The following is a 16773-nucleotide window of genomic DNA, read 5'->3' on the forward strand; positions in this document are numbered from 1 at the left end:
GGAGGCCTGTTTGTCTCTCCTGGCTTTATAGATGGTGACGCAAGTCTTAGAGAGGGCCTGGCGGGGGCCCAGAATTATAACTCCATGTTGTAAATGTCAGAGTTACTCAGATTCTGAGTTTTGGCCTCGAGATGCCACTTCTCTGCCTTTAATTGGAAGAGTGGAACCTGTTTGATCTTAACTGTTGATGTTACCTGAGATTTACAGTGAGATCAAAATTCTCTTTGCTCTGTGCTCCATTGGCACACTTCCTGGTCTTGGTGCCTGATTTAAATGTTGCTGTGCTCTTTTGTGTTTATGAACTCGTGACACTAAATTGACTTGTGGCACTTCTCCGGTGGTCTGCCCAATAATTCTGGCTTCCTGATTAAAAATTGGAACTTTCTTAAAAGTTTTAACTGTATTCAATTCAAAGATGGTCGCGAAAATAATTTGTACTAAAAAAAAAAAAGCCATCTGTTCAAGTTAGATCAGCACCGCAATTAATTTAACCATAGCTTTGATTAAGGTAAGGTTAAAGCCAAAGATTTTGTTCCTTTGTAATGAAATCAAGGTTCAGGCAAATACTACTTGGCCATGGAAATATTCAGTCATTATTTAAAATACCTTGAGATAAAAGGTATGCTAAGAGATGAGCAACAAGGAAAATATCAGCATTAAGTATTTACATATGACCATGTATTCATTCGTATGTTGTACAGAGTTAGGTTAATACAAAATGCTGAGCATTTTACATATATCATCTCAATGAATCCTCACAATACTAGAAAGTCCGTATCATCTCCACTTAACTGAAGCTCAGAAAGGTTAAGCCACTTGTCCCGGGCTCACAGTTAGTACAGGGGAAGTCTAGGCTCAAACACAGGCCTGCTATCTCCAATGCTTGGGACTTCACCCTCGTGTTCTAGTATTATACTCAGAGGCGGAGGATACAGTTAGTTCAGCTCTCGTGTTTTAAGTATGAGTTCTAGAAAAGTAAAATGATGTGTTGCTCCCAGAGAGGTTAACAGGTGGGTCAAATTCCAGACTGATTTCTAATAAATTTTTGCTACCACTTATTTCGAAGGATTATGGAGGAAACTTCTCTCTTTAGTTTTTGTATTTTGGGAAGCCACTGCACAACCTAGTGTAGCTTCGAGGCTGCTGGGGCTGGGGAGAGAATGCCTTTGTTTGAGTAAGACAGACTCCAATGAGGTAGATGGAATATCATCTTGGAGCTGAAAGGATGACCTGGCCCCTATTAGTCACAACTGTCAAGCTCAGGCTTGAGCGGCAGTGGCTAATGGAGGCAGGGCACAGAGCCAGGAGCAGGCTGGGAATACCAAGAAGCTGGGGGCCTGTGACCATGGGGCGAGCTCAGGTCCAGAAGTCATGTGAGAAGACTCAGTCTCTGCAGGCTACAGAACAGGGGACAAAAATCAGTCCGGAGGCCCCAGCACCCAGCAGGCTCAGTATGAAGGCCATGCACACAGCTCCTGTTCCAGGACCTGTGCGTGGAGGCCCCAGCCGAGAGCTTGATCATGGGTGTTCATGTTGTTGTTGTTTTTAATTTTTTTAATGTTTATTTACTTATTAAATTTTTTTCAATGTTTATTTTTGAGAGACAGAGAGAGAGCGTGCGCGCGCATGAATGGGGGAGGGGCAGAGAGAGAGGGAGGCACAGAATCCCAAGAGAGCTCCAGGGTCTGAGCTGTCAGCACAGAGTCTGACGCAGGGCTCAAACTCATGAACCATGAGATCATGACCTGAGCTGCAGTCAGACGCTTAACTGACTGAGCTACACAGGCAACCTGCAGGTATCCATGTTCAAGGCCAGTGTAGATCCTTGTGAGCGAGCCTGTGTCAGCCCCTCCATATGCATTTCAGAAAATATTACCGTTGAAACATAACTGGTTTATTTCCAGAAATGAAGCAAGATTCTGTGTAATTTTTTAAATATATGCCTCATCTATATCTAGCATTGTGTTGGTGGTCAAGATCATTGTTTAAACACAGAGAGTCATTCTCAAGATAGTCTACTGATTTTTAAAGGACCCAAATCTAAGATATTAAAGGGTCATGTTAAATGGACATGCATTGTTAAGAACAAATGCCTCAGGGTGCCTGGGTGGCTCAATTACATCTCCAGCTCTTGGTTTCGGCTCAGGTCATGATCTCACAGTTTGTGAACTCAAGCCCCGCATCAGGCTCTGTGCTGGTGGTGCAGAGCCTGCTTGGGGTTCTCTGTCCCTCTCTCTCTGCCCCTCTCCTGCTCTCTCTGTCTCTCTCTCAAAAATAAATAAATTAAAAAAATGTTTTTAATTAAAAAAATATATACTTGGAGATGGTACATTAAAAAAAAAGAGCAAATGCCTAGTATGTATTAAATAATAACTACTTGTTAAATAAATGAATGAACCTACGTTGAAACAAACAAAAAGCCTATTATTTTGGAGACACTAAAGGGAGGTCTGCATAAACCCAGAGAAGCCAGGAACTAATGCACAGGTGAAAAACTCCGTGCATTTGGAAAGTGGAGGAAACCATCCCCCTCCCCACAAAAGTGAAATTTAACGCGTAGGAAAGAGATCTTGGATGAGAGTGGCAAATGGAGTGAGGGTAGAAGACCTTCCATGAAGGTCATGTTCAGCCTTCCTGCCTCCTATGCTCGTACAGACTTCAATGCGGAAAGGGATTTACTCAGTTACCTGGAGCCTATGTGTGCCAGCAGCAGGTTAAGGCAATGAATGAAATGCCACGTTATTAAGTGTTGCGTGCGGGAGCATCTGCAATCAAGATTTTGTCACTTTGACTCTGTCTTCCACACCCGCACAACAGAAATGGACCTTAGCGCATTGGCTTGAGCACAGGAGATAAGCAGAGAAACCAGCAGACACTCTGGTATTTGTGCCACACACACATTCCCTTTGTTCTAAGTCCTGTTCCCCTTTCATCTAAAAACGAATCTCTCCTGCCACTGGGTGAGAATTAAGGCTTTTCCAGGGAAGTGAAGGTATGAAATGATTGCAAATTCCAGTGCCTCTGAAAATAACACAGTGCACAATTCCTTTCAAATTGCGATCCTAAAAATCCTCCTGCCTGAAATCTGGGCACTTCTACAGCCCCGTCGGATTTTGGCGGGATGAGTTATTTAACATCTTTGGAGCAAGAAGCAAGAAGCGCACCTGTTATTTTTAGGAAACTCGGAGACAACGGCAGGTTTCCATTCCTCTCCCACCGCAATGGGAAATTTTAAAGTAAAGTAGACTTTGGGAATGAAAAACCTTTCTGAAGAAAGAGTAATTTCTCATTCATTCACTCATTCATTCTTGCAGTAAAAAATATTTAACTTAAAATTTATTATCTTAACCATTTTATGTGTACAGTTCAGTGGCATTAAGTATATTCACATTGTTGTGCAACTGTCCCCACCCGCCATCTCCAGGACTTTCTCCATGTTTGAAAACTGACAATCTATACTCATTGAATAATTACTCCCTATGACCCATATGATAGGGAAAAAAAGAAGACAAAAGAGGCAGAGAGGGAAAGGATTAGGACCTGAGGTCCCTGGGTGAGGAAAGACGTATTTTGGAATAATGCTGGGAGCGGCTGACCACAGCAAACCCCCTCGGGCTTAAGGTTCCTCTTAAGAATGTAGCAGACACCGCCCATTCCCCCTCAGGTTCCCCTCAGGAATTTGACAAAAGACCTGACCCAAAATAAGTAGTAGACCATAAACCCTATGACCCACAGGGAGCAGTATGGCCATGGCCCACCCCTCATACAATGGAACGGAGCCAATCAGGAATGGACAACGCAGCACCTAGAGTTATCCAGCCAATAAGGTAGGACCTAAGAAGGAAAGAGGGAAAAAGGATGGGGGAGGGGGGTGGTGACCACCTTATAAAACAAGGACCCTTGCCTATAGTCAGCGGGCATTTACTTTCAAACGTCCCCTCTCTGTAAAGAGAGCTTTCCTACCGTGTTTCCTTTCTGATCTTCTGCTCTAATAAAGTTTTGCCTGCTGTTCATTTTGTGTCCACCTCTTCATTCTTTGAAAACGCGAGGCAACGAATCTCAGGTATTGTGGTAAAAAATCCTGCGACACCTACCCCCCCCCCCCAACCCCTAGTAACCACCATTCTACTTTCTATCTCTATGAATTTGATTATGTAACTCTTGTAAATGGAATCACACAGTACAGCTGACCCTTGAACAAGACAGGGCAGGGGATGGGGGTGCATATAGGAACCCCTCTGTTCAGAACAGAGAACACATAGTCAGAACTCTGCAGCTTTTGATTCGTCCAAAACTTAACTACTAATAGACTACTATTGACCAGAAGATTTACTGAGAACGTAAACAGTCAATTAGCACCTGTTTTGTATGTTATATTTATTATACACTCTATTCTTACAATAAAGTAAGCTAGAGAAAAGAAAACGTGATTGAGCAGAATCATGAGGAAGAGAAAATACATTTACAGCACTGCCCTGTTTTTATAGGAAAATATCCATGTATAAGTGGATCTGCAGAGTTCAAACCCATGTTGTTCAAGAGTCAACCATATTTGTTGTTTTTGGGTTTTTTTGTGATTGGTTTATTTTACTTAGCACAATGTCCTCAAGATTCATCCCAGTAGCATGTGACAGGATTTCCTTGCTTTTGAAGGCTGACTAATAGTCCACTGTTGGTATATACCACATTTTGTAATCTATTCCTTAGTCAGTGTTCAGATGCATTGCTCCTACCCCCTGCCAATTGCAAATAGTGCTACTATGAACACGAATGGGCAGGGAAATAGTGATTTCTTGACCTGGATCCTATGTTGTTCAGAGAAGAATGAGTGGATTTAACGTCTCATTAAGGGTGGAGACAGGGGAGGGGAGGTACTGGCGACCCTTTAAAATGTCAGCAACACTTGAAACGATGCCAAGACTTCAAACAGTTCTGCTGTAAGTATATTCAAACTGTGTATTAGTTTCTCTTCAATACAGATTGTTTTATTTTATTACTATTTTTTTTAAGGAGCCCTACACGGGGCTTGAACTCATGACCCTGGGATCAAGACCTGAACTGAGATCGAGAGTCGGACATTTAATGGACTGAACCACCCAGGTGACCCCAAAACAAATTATTTTAAACCAAGGCGTTTTCTTCTTAGGCTTGATGACGCCATTTAGTCTTTAATGAAATATTGAGGAATGCAGCTTAAAAAAAATTTAGAAATACTACCTTTGTTAAAACCATCCAAACTACCAAATATTCAAGTGAGCCATTCAATTATTAGGAAGCAAGATAGTTCCATGCATAGATAAGAATAAAATAGCTTTCGTTGAGTAACATCTCATCTATAATCGATATTAACCTATACTGGATTTCAATTTTTTTTTCTAAAATTCATTTTGTTGCTCTTAAGTATCTGGAGTCAATCATTGCCTCTTTGCCTGCTCAATTTGATTACAGTGTATTTTTTAACTCCTGGGGTATTTTCTCCCCTGGAAAAATGGAAATGCAAACAGAAGGAGTAGGTGGCTTGAGCTAACATTCTTCTTCTGCCTGAAGAAACAATAGTAGAAAATTTTAAACGGATCTTATTTAAGTGAATGTAATTCCTCTGCAGACTACAAGCCTTGTTCCCCACTCCCATTTGAAAGGTTAATAAAAGACTAGACTAGAGCAGGAACATTTAAAAATCCAGGGACATGTTTCAAGAACATTTAATAGCATGAATGTCACGAATAGTTTATCTCTGTCTGAAGGACTGAGTCAGAATAAGATGTTAAAAACGTCTGGGTGGGGGCGCCTGGGTGGCACAGTCGGTTGAGCGTCCGACTTCAGCCAGGTCACGATCTTGCGGTCCGTGAGTTCGAGCCCCGCGTCGGGCTCTGGGCTGATGGCTCAGAGTCTGGAGCCAGCTTCCGATTCTGTGTCTCCCTCTCTCTCTGCCCCTCCCCCGTTCATGCTCTATCTCTCTCTGTCCCAAAAATAAATAAACATTGAAAAAAAAAATTAAAAAAAAAAAAAAAACGTCTGGGTGGAAAAAATAGTGTGTATCTAGGAATACATTTTGTGATTTTTGATCCTTATCTTCTCTTTTAGTGGTTACCAAAGAGACTAAAAGGATTTCTTAATATATAATCCCCTAAAAGAAATATTGTTCTGCCTGTGAAATGGAAAAGGCTGATATATTCGTTTTCTTCTAATTTCATTCACAATGATCCCTAGTTTTCTTTGGTCTTTTGGACCAACACAGAACAAACTAATGGAAGAGATTTAGGAACCGATTGTTACAAAAACGTATTGTGCAATGTCAGATCAAACTCCTGCATGTGTTAATCTTCAGGAAAAAATTAAGATGCCAGGGTTAGACTCCATGGAGAGTGCAACTCAGAGGGAAATGGAAGTCTGCCAATTGCAGAAACATGTTGTCCAGAAAAATCACGGATTGTAAAGAACATCCTCTCTCCTTATATAAGCTACCAGATGTTGTTGAACTGAATTTTGAAAAGAAAAAAGTAAAAAGCTGATGAGTCATCGGGTGCAACCACAGCTAAGCGAAGTCGAACAGCTCTTTTAATGAATGCATGTTGTAGTACGTACGTGTAATAATGTTACAGAATGAGGAAGTGTTGGTTCTGTACCCGATGGAGATTTAAATTTCCGCACTGCATTCAAAATACCTTTTACACTTGCCCATTTAGAAAATCTTAGTAGCTTCATATAGTCGCAAGGCCGTTGAGAGTTCTGAGCAATCACTTCTATGACCTTCCACTTCCTCTATGCGCCCCCAAAAACATATTTCAGAGAAATCCTTCTTTTTTTTTTTAATGTCAAAGGTTGGTATTATACTGCCTGATGAGACAGAAATTGAGAAAAATGCCCTATTTATCTCAGAATCAATTCAGGTGCCGTGTTAGACCATGCCTTTTCTTTCATCTCAGTGGAGATTGTGGGAGGTTAGCCCTTCGCCTCCAGAACATCTGAATTAAAGCCCAACAGTCCCAAACTTTCACCCTAGTCCTAGGTTTTTCTCCAAGCTGCTGCTTCTTCTTCTTCTTTTGGAGTTTATGTATTTATTCTGAAATAGACAGAGACAGTACAAGTGTGGGATGGACAGAGAGAGAGAGAGAGAGAGAGAGAGAGAATCCCAAGCAGGCTCCGTGCTGCCAGCACAGAGCCCGACTCAGGTCATGAACTCATGAAACCGTGAGGTCATGGTCTGAGTCAAAACCAAAAGTCAGAAGCTTAACCGACTGAGCCACCCAGGTGCCCCTCCAAGGTTCTTTATTCTATCTTTAGAAACCTAATTTCACCTTTCTTCTTTGCAATTTTTTGCTGTCTCCTTATCTTCTACATTAACATTCTTCCCAGAACTGGTGCTAGCACTCTAGAAAAAGTCCGATGCGTTCTTTGGTCAACAGGGCCAAGCAGTTTTATTAGCCCCACTTCATACAATCAACAGATATTTGTCAACTGCCTGTTGTGCACCTACTGTGTAGGCACTGGTGACAAAGCCTAGATGACACAGTTCCTGCTCTTTCCATCATTTATGCAGATGTCTCCAGAACTGCATGTTCCTATCTCCAGATGGATACACATGATTCATTAAGTGGGCAGGAAATACTAAAACTTGCATTTATTTCTTATTTGCAATCTGAAAATAAGAAACTAAACCCGACTCACATTTACCATATGGACTGTCACGGGAGCCCTCACGTGGCCCATATGTCAGATGTCACATTGCAGATACAGTATTTAAAATAGCCTGAGACTATAAGGTTAAAGGGTTGACAATAGGGTGTGCATGCCACACATAAGATATTTCTGATGGGACGCATTTGAGATTGTACTACCTAGTTTGATTTTCTCTCTCAACTTTATTCAAGTATAACTCATATGCAATAGACTACCCGCATTTAAAAGGATACAGTTTGCTCATTGTTAACATGTGCATATACCTGTGAAATCATTGCCACCATCAGGGTAATTCAACACTAATGAAAGTTTCCTGCTGCACTTCTGTGATCTCCTCTCACCCCCCCAGCCCCACCCTTGTTCCCTCATCCTCTATCCCCAGGCAACTACTGATGTACTTTCTGTTTCTGTCTCTATCCATTGCTTGGCATTTCCTTGAATTTTATGTAAAGGTTTTTCACATAGTATTTTCTTTTTTCTTTTTCTTTTCTCTTTTTTTTTTTTCGTCTGGCATTTTTCACTTAGCATAATTATTTTGGGACTCATCCATGCTTTAATGTCTATCAGTAATTCATTCTCCTTTGTTGTTGAGTGGCATTTAATTGTATGGATGTACCATATTTCCTTTATTCATCTACTGATGGACATTTGAAATGTTTCCAGTTTAGGCTGTTATGAATAAAGCAGCTATAAACATTCACGTGTTTTCTTCTAGACACACATTTTCCTTTCTTTTGGCAAACACCTAGAAGTGGGATAGCTGCATCATATGGTAAGTGTATAACTTTTTAAGAAACAACCGGACTCATTTCCAAAGTGGTTGTATCATTGTGGATTCCCACCTGCAGTGCATGAGAAGAATTTTCCCAAATCCATGACAATAAATGTGATTTCCCCTTTTCCAGTTCCTAAAGGTGGAAGCCGAGCTTACTGATTTACAACCATTCTCCCTTTTTTTTAATTAATTTTTTTTTTGAGAGAGAGAGAGAGAGAGAGCACATGTGCAAACACACGAGCAGGGGAGGGGCAGAGAGAGAGGGAGAGAGAATCTTAAGCATTCTTCACACCGAGCATGGAGCCAGACATGGGGCTTGATCTCATGGTCAAGTCATGACTTGAGTCAAAATCAAGAGTCGGATGCTTAACCAACTGAGCCACTCAGGTGCCCCTCTCCTTTTTTAATATAAGTGTTTAGTGCTATAAAATTTCCCTAAATGTGGCTGTATCTTCATTCCACAAACTTTGATAGATTGTGGTTTCATTTTCATTCTGTTGAAAATATTTTATTATTTTTCTTTTGGTCACTTGTTTGACCCAGAGTTTATTTGGAATTCTGCTAGTTTCCAAACACTTTGGGACTTTCAAGAGACAGGTCATTCTGTTATTAAAGATTCCTAATTTTACTCCCTTGAAGTCACAAAACACATTTTGTATAATCTGAATCCTTTAAAGTTTTTGTGACGCATTTTATGTCATAGAACATGGTATATTTTGGTAAATGGTCTAACTACCTGTGAAAAGACTGTGTATTCTGTTGTTGGGTTGTGTGTTCTATAAATATCAATCAGGTTGGGGCACCTGGGTGTCTCAGTTGGTTGAGTGTCGGCTCTTGATTTCAGTTCAGGTCATGATCCCAGTGTTGTGGGATCGAACCCTGCATTGAGCTCTGCACTGAGCATGGAGCCTGCTTGAGATTCTCTCTCTCCTTCCTTCTGCCCCTCTCTCCTGCTCTTGTGTCTGCTCTCTCTCTCTCTAAAATAAAACATAAATGTAAGTATCAATCAATAGCGTTGATTGGTCAATAGTGTTATTTAACCCTACTATATCCTTACTGATTTTAGTCCTACATGTTCTATCAGTTATTTAAAGAGGGGTGCTGAAACCACTGTCTCAGATTGTGGATTTGTATATTTCTCCTTGCAGTTCTCAGCATTTGATGTACATATTTTGAAGCTCTGTTTTTTTTTTTTTTAATGTTTATTTATTTTTGAGAAAGAGAGAAAGAGACAGAGCACAGGCAGGGGAGGGGAGGAGAGAGAGGGAGACACAGAATCCGAAGCAGGCTCCGGGCTCTGAGCTGTCACCAGAGAGCTTGATATGGGGCTTGAACTCACAAACTGTGAGATCATGACCTGAACCAAAGTCGGATGCTTAACTGACTGAGCCCCTCAGGCCCCCCTGAAGTTCTGTTATTATGTGCATAAACATTTAAACTTGTCATGCTCACTTGATAAACTGCTTTATCATCATCATCATATATATTTTTTATCTCTGGTAATATTCTTTGTTCTGCAGTCTACTTTGTTTGACATCAATGTAGTCATTCCAGCTTTCTTTTGATCAGTATCAGTGTGTTGTGTCTTTGTTCATACTTATACCTTTAACTTATCTGTGTCTTTATATTTAAACTTTGTTTCTGATCGACAGTTGGGCCTTGGATTTTTATCCGATCTGGCAATCTATAGCTTTTAATTGGGGTGTGTAGGCCAAGGGATGGTGATCCAACATCGTGGACCAAATGCTATTTTTGCAAATGAAACTTTATTGGAACACAGACACAATTACTCACTTAGATGTTGTCTATGGTTGATTTTGCATTCAAAGGCAGAGATGACTCATCACTCCCAAGTCCGTATAGCCAAAAAGAATAAAATACTTACTGTCTGGACATTAATTGGAAAAAACCTTATCTACTCCTTCTTTAGGCTCTTTCCACTTAATGTGATTATTGACATAGTTCAGTTTAAGGCTATCAGGTTGTTGCTGTTGTTGTTGTGGTTGCTTAGTCTCACTTTTGTCATGACTGTTTCTATGATCAAACTCCCACCTGGCCCTGGTCCTGGACTTTCTCTCCTTCCTACACCTCACCAGTCAATAAAAATAAAATCTCAGGTTCAGCAAGTTTGGTAAATACCCCTGTGTTAGTTTGGGTTGTCTGAGAAGCAGATGCCAAGATGAGATTAAATGTATAAGAAATTTATAATGGAACATTCCCAAGAAAGAAAATGGAGAGGGAGCTGGGAGAAGATGGAGTGGGTGGAAGCATTTTAGACTGTTGTATGGTTCTAATGAAATTCCAGCAAGACCGTCAGGGGGTCTTGGATACAAAGATATGCATGACAAAGGACTCCCATGTTCTCTAGAAACAGACCTGGCTTAGTATACCTGCTGTGCTCAGTCACTGACCAGGAGCAGTGAGTGGGAAGAGTGACTGGAGGGCAGGTGCAGTGATGGATTTCAGGGTAGAGCAGCTGAAGCCCCCAGTTTCTGGAGCCAACAGCTCCCTGCTGTTGGAGGTCTGAGGCTCATTCTCATGGCCAATGTGGCCTTAAGGTGAAAAGCTGGCTTTAGCAAACTTACCTGTCTGGGTGTCTGCTTTTACTCAAGTTTTGACTTCTGAGTATTTAGTATTTTTTATGACAGTTCATGAGTGCACTCAAAATAACTTAAAAATTTTTTTACCCTGAAATTTTTATTGTTTTCTGCAAGGGGGTCAGTCAGTCAATTTTTTAAGTCTGGACACTGAATTATCTCATTCATTATTTCATATCTACTTTTGTGTATATAGCTAAAAAATTTTTTTAATGTTTATTTATTTTTGAGGGAGGGACGGACAGAGCACAAGCAGGGGAGGGGCAGAGAGAGAGGGAGACAGAATCTGAAGCAGGCTCCAGTCTCTGAGCTGTCAGCACAGAACCCGACACAGGACTCGAACTTACAAACTGCGAGATCTTGACCTGAGCCAAAGTCGGATGCTTAACCGACTGAGCCACCCAGGCACCCCAACTTTTGTATACGTATTTATAATGAACATATTATAATTGTAAATTCATATGTAAAGTCCTGTTCAGCGACAAAAAGGTGATAAGCAAGCATGGACTGCTGGACCCCTCTCTTCAAATAAACCCTAGAAAAACTAAAGAAGTGAGAAGAGAAGTATGGGTTCTATCAATTAACAACAACAGCCACTGAGGTAACTGGAGGAATAGGAGGCTGCCTTCTATAGATGGATAAGAGAGGTGGGTAACTAAAGCCCAGAGGTGGAGCAGGGATGGGGGAGTGACTGGAGGCAGCAAAGAGAGTGTGGTTGGAAGATGGCTTTGTTTCTGCCTCTTCCTTTAACCCCATTGTCCTGACCCTCCCCCACACAACAATGGCAAGAGCAGCTCACAGAAAGCCACAGCATTGGGGAATGGATGAAAACAAACATGGGTCGAGCAGCCAGCCTCACACATTCACTCTGGGAAGTGAGGGAACCTTTCCCTGTAAACCCCTGGGACTGGTGGGTTGTAAGCTAAGGGGATTGCTTTCTGTCAGTGCTGCCTCTTCCTAAGAGTTTAATAGTAAAACTCTTGCAAAACCAAGGGCATGTCTGCAGAAATGGTGGTAAACAGGAGTTCTCAACAGTGGTTTTGCGGTATCTGGGATAATCTTTTCCCCTTACCCTCAACTCACTTGGTTGAGCACAGACTAGGCTCGACCTTCTGCAGTACACATTACCAGCCAATGTTGTTGATCTATCCAGGGAGATGTGAAATCACAAGCAAAAATAACTAGACACCCAAAGAATACAATGATTGTAAAGGGAAAACTACATTTTCCAACAGTTACCATCTGAAGGAGAATTACTGAACTACACGCAGCTGAATTTTAATTTTTTCAAGTTTTATTTATTTATTTTGAGAGAGAGACAGAGAGACAGCATGAGCAGGGGAGGGGCAGAGAGAAGGGGAGAGAGAGAGAATCCCAAGCAGGCTCTACACCATCAGTGCAGAGCTGATGAACCATGAGAAACACATGAACTGTGAGATCATGACCTAAGCCAAAATCAGGAGTCAGATGCTCAACTAACTGAGCCACCCAGGCGCCCCTAAAATAAACATGAAACGTTTACCTTAGGAAGTGAGGAAAGATAATGGGTGACATGAATTCAATAACAAGAAGCCATTAGTAAAGACCAAGTGAAAATATTAGACAGGAAAAATATAATAGTTACAATAAAAAACACAATAAATCAGGACAGCCGGATGGATATGACTGAAACATGCATCGGTGAGTTGCAAGATCATATTGAACAACTTTCCCAGAATGTAGCAGGAAACAATAGAGTTAAAATATAAAAGTCAAAGAGTGGCTAAGATTGAGGTAAAAGTGCTTATGTCTCAATAGTAGAACCTCCAAGAGAGAAAAAAGGAAAAGGAGGAAATAGTTGAAGAAATAATGACAAGGAATTTCTCAGAACTGAAGGAAGAGATGAAAGTCTCAGATTAACGTTCAACAGGGCCCAACAGGAGAGAAAGCAACAAGTTTCTTAAAGCTTCCGGAGAGCAAAAGCAGATTCTCTTCAAAGAAACAATAATCAGATGGACAGCCCACTCCCAAGGGCAATAGAGGATGTAAGACCAACGAATAACGTGTGCTGTATCTTGAAAGGAAATCATCTGAAACCTATACTTTTATATCCAGCCAATTTTTCATTCAAATATGAGAACACAATAAAAAAATATTCACAGACCTACAAAGGCTTAGAAGGCTTATTTAAAGAAACACATTGAAAACATGCTTGAAACTCATATTTAAATAAGAAGAGAAACAAAACCAGGAAGCAGTCCAATACCTTGGCAAAATTTATATTGTCTTAAATAAATAAAATAGCTAGAACTAAAGAATGAAAGAAAGGAACTTAGAACTTAGACTCTGAAAAAAAAAAAAAGAACTTAGACTCTGTGCAAAGCAGCATGGTCATAAGCAATAGTATTTATCTTATTGCAGGAGAATAGATCCAAGATTTTAAAAATCATGAACATGAGCACGGGTCTTAGTAGCCTAAGGTCAATTTCCATGAGAACAAAAATAGATGATATAACTTTCAAACCAACATGAGAAATAAATCTATCCAATGACGTTCAAGAAATTCAAGAAAAAGAGAAAAAAAGAAACAAAAAATACTGTACATGAAAAATAGGATATAAAATGACAAAGTAACTTTGAATACACTGGTATTTATAATAACTATACTTACAGTGAAATCTATAACTTTAAAGATATTTGTCAGGAAACAAAAAGGTTAAAAACTAAAAATTCTAGGAGCACCTGGGTGGCTCAGTCGGTTAAGGGTCTAGCTTCAGCTCAGGTCATGATCTCTGCGATTTGTGGGTTTGAGCCCCGCATGGGGCACTGTTGGGATCACAGCTTGGAGCCTGAAGCCTGCTTTGGATTCTGTGTGTGTCTGTGTCTCTCTCTCTGCCCCTCCCCTGCTTGTGCTTTGTCTCTCTCTCTCTCTCTCTCTCTCTCTCTCTCTCTCCCTCTCTCTCTCTCTCTCTCTCTCTCAAAAATAAAAAAATAAACATTAAAAAAAATTTTAAAAACTGAAAATTCTAATAATTCAGCTCAAATAATTTAGCTCTGTTCTTTTTTTGAACAATAATCTCAGAACAGAAATAAATAAAGTAGAGCATAACAGAATAGAAGAGTTTCTTGACTCAGATTTCCTAGAAGTCTGCAAAATTTTTTGGAAAAGGCTAGCTAGCTGGTAAATTTTTTTTGGTTTGGCTGGTCACATAGGATGTTTATTGAATATTTTTCTTGTTTTTCCTTCCTTCTTTCCTCCCTCCCTCTCTCCCTCCTTTGCTTCCTTCCTTCCTTCCTTCCTTCTTTCCTTCCTTCCTTTCTTTTTCCCTCCCCTCCTTCCTTCCTCCCTCCTTCCCTCCCTCCCTTCTTCCTTCCTTCCTTCTTTCGTTCGTTCGTTCGTTCGTTCGTTCCTTCCTTCCTTCCCTCACTTTCTTTTTTTTACAATCCCCCATAAATGAAAAACACTCTTAGCTTACAGGCTGTATCAAAAAGGTTATGGGCTGAATTTGACCTGTGGTTTGCACTTTGCTCACCCTGTCCTAGAAGCAGAGCTGGAGAAAATGATTCAGGCACACTTGTTCTTAGGTGTATTGAGGGAGTGCTCTGAGGAGGAAAAGAGCGAAGAAAGCAGACCAGGACAGAGGAAGCTAAGCAAGGATGTGGAGGACTTCAGCCTGATCCCACAGGGACTTCCAGAGCATTACTCGTACCCGAGTCAGACTAGGGCTTTTGTGGTGCTCACATGTCTGAAAGTCATTTGTTGGCGGATTACCTTGGGGAGGGTGCAGACCTCCAGGAAACAGGGAAGGGGGCACTGGGGGATGTAGCAGCCGATACTCACGGAATCTGGGGGATGGTTACACCAGCCTGGAAAAAAAAATCCATTAGAAGAACGTTAACAAAATTAAAGTGGTTTCTTTGGGGGTGGGGTGGGGAAAGAAACATATTAGAAGGAAATTAAATATGGAACAGAAAGAAGAAATGATTCCCGTCTTGCACTGTTGGTGGGAATGCAAACTGGTGCAGCCGCTCTGGAAAACAGTGTGGAGGTTCCTCAAAAAATTAAAAATAGATCTACCTTTTGACCCAGCAATAGCACTGCTAGGAATTTACCCAAGGGATACAGGAGTGCTGATGCATAGAGGCACTTGTACCCCAATGTTTATAGCAGCACTTTCAACAATCGCCAAATTATGGAAAGAGCCTAAATGTCCATCAACTGATGAATGGATAAAGAAATTGTGGTTTATATACACAATGGAATATTACGTGGCAATGAGAAAAAATGAAATATGGCCTTTTGTAGCAACGTGGATGGAACTGGAGAGTGTGATGCTAAGTGAAGTAAGTCATACAGAGAAAGACAGATACCATATGGTTTCACTCTTATGTGGATCCTGAGAAACTTAACAGAAGACCATGGGGGAGGGGAAGGGAAAAAAAAAGTTAGAGAGGGAGGGAGCCAAACCATAAGAGACTCTTAAAAACTGAGAACAAACTGAGGGTTGATGGGGGGTGGGGGGGAGGGGAGGGTGGGTGATGGGCATCGAGGAGGGCATCTGTTGGGAGGTGCACTGGGTGTTTTATGGAAACCAATTTGACAATAAATTTCATATTAAAAAAAGAAGAAATGATTATATACACAGTGAGATTTTTTAAGTAGGAACAATTTCAATACACAGAGAACCCCTATTTTGCACAAGATGTTTGGGAAAACGGAAGAAAAGTAAAAGATAGTGTCGCTTTTTGAAGCTAAAATAATCCTGATTCTGACACCACATAAGAATAATAGAAGAAAATTATTGGACTATTTCATATTTGATGCATGAAAGTAATAGCTGATGAAATTCAGTTGTATTGGTCCATGGGGCTAGAAGTTCCAGCTCTCCAATTACTGGTCTTTCTGGTGACCTGTTCATCCTGAGTCTCTCTAGGGGGATCCTATTTTAAGTCACCTCTTTAGCATAAATTCAAGTATGATAAAAGGGGCTTGTTGAGAGTATCAAAAGGTCCTATCCCCACTTTGGAAATTCCAAGGGTTTTAGGAGCTCTGTGCCAGGAACCAGGGACAAAGACCAAGCATATCTCTTATTACAGCACACCAGTCTTCCTTATCCTCATCTGACTGCCACCTATAAGTCTATAGACACACTTTCTACACTGTCCATGAACTCAGCCCTGTGTACTGAGTACTGACTCGGCAGTCTAATAGCACTGGTTCAGCTTCACGTTTGGATCAAAGCTCTGTGACCCTGGGCAGGCAATTTAATCTCTGTAATATTTTTTTTCCTTGTCTCTAAAATGGAGATGGCAATTCGTACTTCTGAGTTTCGTGCTAAATATTAAATTGAGTTATTGTCAAGTTTTTATACAGCACATGGTCCACAAGTAGTTGCAGCCAGATCTTTCGTGAAATGTCAACGCAATGCCTGGGCTCCAGGCTTTCACGATGCATCTTGTTATGCTCATGACGGATCTCTTTTTTTTTTTTTTTAATTTTTTTTTAACGTTTATTCGTTTTTGAGACAGTGAGAGACAGAGCATGAATGGGGGAAGGTCAGAGAGAGAGAGAGACACAGAATCTGAAACAGGCTCCAGGCTCTGAGCTGTCAGCACAGAGCCTGATGCGGGGCTCGAACTCACAGACCGCAAGATCATGACCTGAGCCAAAGTCGGATGCCCAACCGACTGAGCCACCCAGGCGCCCGGATGGATCTCTTTTAAATACAACTCTAAAGATTC

This window comes from Prionailurus viverrinus, chromosome B4 (assembly GCF_022837055.1).
Source record: "Prionailurus viverrinus isolate Anna chromosome B4, UM_Priviv_1.0, whole genome shotgun sequence".
NCBI classification, from domain to species: domain Eukaryota; kingdom Metazoa; phylum Chordata; class Mammalia; order Carnivora; family Felidae; genus Prionailurus; species Prionailurus viverrinus.